Raw genomic sequence first — 5,000 nt, forward strand, 5'->3', positions numbered from 1 at the left:
AGAGAGAGAGAGAGAGAGAGAGAGAGAGAGAGAGAGAGAGAGAGAGAGAGAGAGAGAGAGAGCACGTGTGTGGCGACGATGTGGCAACAGAGCTAACAGAGTGAGGTCCCAGACAGCCCCACCCAAATTGCCTTGATAAAATAGAACGACTATAGTCACGATGAAGTGCTGTGGAATAAATGTACAACTGTAATATGATCATCTACCAATGAGCTACGTGAAATAAGCTGAAAAAGACGTGATTATGGCCAACTGAAAATAAACTGATTATGGCCCCAGACTGAAGACGTGAATATACAAAAGTGCCCGACACATTTTCGTGTTTCAGTTTTCCTTGTGCATGTGGATGTATATCTATGATTAACAGGTTACCAGGCCATGTATTTTTGTTTATCTATTCCCAGACGCCTCAATCCTGTAATGGGTGGCCATAAACAAATAGCCTCCATGGCAGACAATCAATCTCGTCCATAAGGAGTTGATGACTGGATTGGCGGGTGGATGGGCAGGTGAGAGGGTGGACGGATAGCTTGGTGATGATGATAATAATTTATTTATTCATCTACTTATTTACTTATCATTTTCTTTATTTACGTATCCATGTATTTATTTATTTACTTCTTGGCTTGAAACTGCGCATCATTCCTTTCCTCTCCACGCGCGGGTGCCCTCGGGGCACACTCTGGCACTATGTGGAAACTTTCTTTCTTTTCCTTTTTTTTTTTTTTTTAATCACAAGGTCACTCTTCCTTCCACAAGGCTTTACAGATCCTCCACAAGACCCACCGGCATTTCACAAAAACACCCCCGTTAATACCATCACACCAGCCCTGAATAAGAGAACCCTGGTCATAATCTCACCTGATGACAAAGAGAGAGAGAGAGAGAGAGAGAGAGAGAGAGAACCGAGTCGGAATGGGCCGGAATATGAGAGAGAGAGAGAGAGAGAGAGAGAGAGAGAAAATGTGAGCCGGAATGAGCCGGAATATAAAAAACTCTTTACTTTTTCTTCTGTTCATTCTTTCTTTGTTTTTCTTAACTCGACCTCTGCGTCTTTCCCTTTCTTTCCAGGTGCAGGAATTCTCGGGGATCACCCGCGACCCTGCTTGGGGAACTCCTTTTATCAGTCCTTGTGTAAGGCATCCATCGCAAGTTTACCCGTGTCGCACCCTTAGTATATCTTTCCTCACCCCGGTACATACAGTATATCTCATCTTCTTATAGTATATACGTTTTATATCAGAGTAAAAGGGACGTTGCGCATGGTATATCGGTGAGTCTGAGTATACTGTGAGGGGGAGTGTGATGGATGGTGGTAGGTGGTGTTAACTGGAAAAATATTCTGGGGGTTTACGTAGGGGCTGTGGGCGGGACTTCCTGTGCCCCAAGAAGGGAGGGGGGGATCTACGAGGGGTATTTAAGGGAGCAGAGACGATCAGGGACAACACAAGCTCGAAGAGTTCTGTACACACTCACCCAACCCTCAATCCTCGCCATGAAGACTGTGAGTACCACCGCCTGGGAAACCTATCAACCCAGATTTTTCTTAACCCTTCGTCAGGCACAGCTTGCTCTCCCGCGAAGCATGTCCTTTAGTGATAACAAAATATATATCCGTGAGACATTCTAAGCCACAAAGAGTTGGTCGAGACAGCTTCTGATCCCCTTCTCTACAACAGAATCTTTTCCATTAGCTCAAACTACCGCCAAATGAGTTTCATTACTTTTTTCACGCGTCTCCCCGAGAACTAGGAAGGCGGTCTCATTCCCCCCCTCCTTCTCTCTCTCTCTCTCTCTCTCTCTCTCTCTCTCTCTCTCTCTCTCTCTCTCTCTCTCTCTCTCTCTCACTTATAGTGGTCTGCACCTAAGTAAAATTCAAACATCCTTAACCAGACCCATCTTACTACTCTGCGGTATACTCTTGTCCCTTAACCTTTTCCAAGCAGCAGATCACTCAAAACGAGATTCTTCATTGCAATTTCTTCTCTACCATGCTCGTCTTTCGCCTTAGTAAATACTGTAATTAGATTTCTGTTTCAATTCTTTATTTTTATCTTTCCTCCTTTTTAGTTTTCCTCTTCCTCTCAGTCTTTCCACATCCGATTTGCATGCCGGTCTGTTCTTCATCCGTCTCTCATCTTACTCTAGACAGCTCAGTCGGTAGAGAGGTAGCCTGCAGTCCGACCGAAACCCAGGTTCAAATCCCCGTTGGGGCAGGGAACATTTTAAGGATTTGAATTTAATAAAAGCAGATTTCCAGACGACTCGCCGACATGTGGTAAAAATACCCCCGCTAATACCAGTACACCATTTCTGTATGAGACAGCCCTAGCATGTATTCAATATGGACGGTGGGTGTTAGCGCCGAAGTGGTGACATGTAGAGGTGTATGGTATGTAGGAGGACTACTGGGCCTTGGAAGCAGGCTGTGAAGCCTATGCCCAGAGTGGGAAACATAAAAAAAGAAAAAATACAGGGTCTTCAATCACTCTCTCTCTCTCCCTCTCTCAAGTCTTTCATAGTCTTTGGGAACATCGCTTGCAAAACTTTCACAGTTTTTTCGTTGCTAGTATTATGGACCTCTTCCTCACATGTACACAATACCATTTTGCCTTCTATACTGTACATCCTTCTTAAACAGAACAAAAGCTTATTTCTCCATCAACATTCTCCTCAACACTCAAGTAATTTCGTCCCTTCTCCCGCTCCATACCATACTCCGGGTTCCATGTCGTCCTGTGGAACCTGAAATGAACCGCAAAAAATAACACAGATCTTCCACTTCCCCCCAACCATCCCCATTTCAGTATACTCTTACATCGTTGTGCTCTGTCACCACATCATGCATCACATCATTTTACACTTGAACACATTCACTCTCAATTTCCTGCTCTAACACAACTGACAACAAATGCTAATTTTAGTTTGTAAGTCTGCAACCAGTGTTGTGTAATATATATTATATAAATACATTGGAGAGAGAGAGAGAGAGAGAGAGAGAGAGGGGGGGAGGATTTCATTTATTTATTTTGCCAAAGTACTTCCTTATATCTATGATCAACACTGCATAGCCCAAACATTTCAATGGATAAAAAAATCGTGTGTATTATTCTTTCAGAGAAATGTAACGCTTAACTGGAAAAGAATATTATTTATATTTATATTACGTGATTATGTCTGTGTGTGTGTGTGTGTGTGTGTGTGTGTGTGTGTGTGTGTGTGTGTGTGTGTTGTTAGGACTCCATATTATAATTACAAATCATAATAGACAGATAGATAAATAGATAGATAGAGAGACAGATAGAAGCAGGGAGTCAGATGATGAGAAGGTATTGTGTCTGCGAGAATCAAGCAATGCTAAACATGCTTACACACTCTTAACTCAAGGAATGCTTATTAGGCACACGACAGCGCCTAGTGACCATACACACACATACACACATACTCATACACAGGCTTCTAGAACTTTCCACCCACAAGGAACACACGTGATACAACCCCTGCTACACCAGAATTTAGGAAAGAGAGCTCAGAAGGAGGTTAGCCACAGAACAGGCAGGTCCAGAAGGAGACAAGCCATACAAGAGACAGGTCGCAGGGAGAAGGGCTTGGCAACTTGAGAGAGAGACAGAGAGAGCGAGACAGAGAGATAGCTAGCGGGACTGGACTCTATACTTCGCTCTGTGTGAGAGACTTGTTAATATTTCCAAGACAAATAAAAATAGTCCCATACCATTCTTTACCTCTCCTGTCACTACATGACAAATGGGAAAGAAGATTATCTACTACAAGCTACTCCAGTATAATAACCGCTCGTCCACAAGTCTAATATATAGAAAACTCCACTACAAGTAACTACAAAGTCTTTTATGACATTTGGTGGAGTAACAAAGTCTTTTATGACAGTGTGTGTGTGTGTGTGTGTGTGTGTGTGTGTGTGTGTGTGTGTGTGTGTGTGTGTGTGTCTCAATCAACATCATTATGACAGTGTATGTGTCCCTCCCTCGTGCAGTCGATAGGCATTAACCTAAAACTATTTCTCCCTCAGCTGTCTCTGGTTCTGCTGGTGGTGGTGGTTCTGGCCGCCATGGTGGCGGTGCAGGCCTTCCCTGACCCCCTGGCCGACCCCTACCCTGACCCAGACGCCCTTCCTGACCCAGACCCGCACTGGGGCTACGGACGCCGCTTTGGTGGTTTTGGAGGCTTTGGAGGCTTTCGCAGATTTGGTGGCTTTGGTCACCATGGTTTCTACGGATAAAGGCAACAGCAGCAGAGAGTGGGAGAGGCTACCAAATCATCCGTCTATCTGTGACCACCAGAAGCCCCCATTTTTTTAAGAAAAAAAAAAATATTCAATACCTGTACCTAAGACACTACAACAAATTCAAGACATCACAACAACAAGTACTACTGGTAAAGTCAAGTGTTGTAGAAAATGAGAGGGGCTGCGGAAATCAACATCCCCCTATCAAAACAAGCCTCTTAACATCAGTGAACACCTGTGGCAGAGGAAATCTGAAAACGACAACCTGGGAACACCATCACTACCTGTCCTGTTTACTCTCTTACTCCTTCCTGCAAATCAGAAGTATGTTTCAATGTCTTCATTGTGTCTCGCTAATGTTTTTTCACCTACTTAGTCTGTCTGGCATTTACTTGGAATGAGATTAAATGCTTCATCTCTTATTATGTCTTGTTTATATCTATTTCCTAATTTTTGAATCGTCACCATCACCATCATCATCATTATGAAAGTCCTAGATTCATATGTTAGAAATAGGAAACAACCACATGAAAATGAACACTATAAAAGGCCAGAGAGAGAACCCAAACATCTATTTACTCATCATTCAAATCTTCAAAGTTCTCGCCTTCACGTCACACACACATACACACACACACACATATGAAGAGAATCTCAGATAAAAAAGGAGGGGCATACAAAAAAAGGGCAAATGGAGGCAAAAGGTAACAGAACCCGTGGTATTTTTGAACTGGCC

At 43.3% G+C, this 5,000-nt stretch overlaps 1 long non-coding RNA gene across 1 annotated transcript; it reads left to right on the plus strand.

Moving 5' to 3' along the window:
• The first annotated feature begins 1,445 nt into the window (after positions 1-1,445).
• Positions 1,446-4,663, plus strand: LOC145414957 (uncharacterized). Its single transcript, XR_013899987.1, has 2 exons — positions 1,446-1,504; positions 4,049-4,663. It is a non-coding gene; the product is annotated as an uncharacterized LOC145414957 (long non-coding RNA).
• The last annotated feature ends 337 nt before the right edge of the window (positions 4,664-5,000 follow it).

This window comes from Coenobita brevimanus, chromosome 101, assembly GCF_032717465.1.
Source record: "Coenobita brevimanus isolate Jiangsu-jjx chromosome 101, ASM3271746v2, whole genome shotgun sequence".
Lineage (NCBI taxonomy): Eukaryota > Metazoa > Arthropoda > Malacostraca > Decapoda > Coenobitidae > Coenobita > Coenobita brevimanus.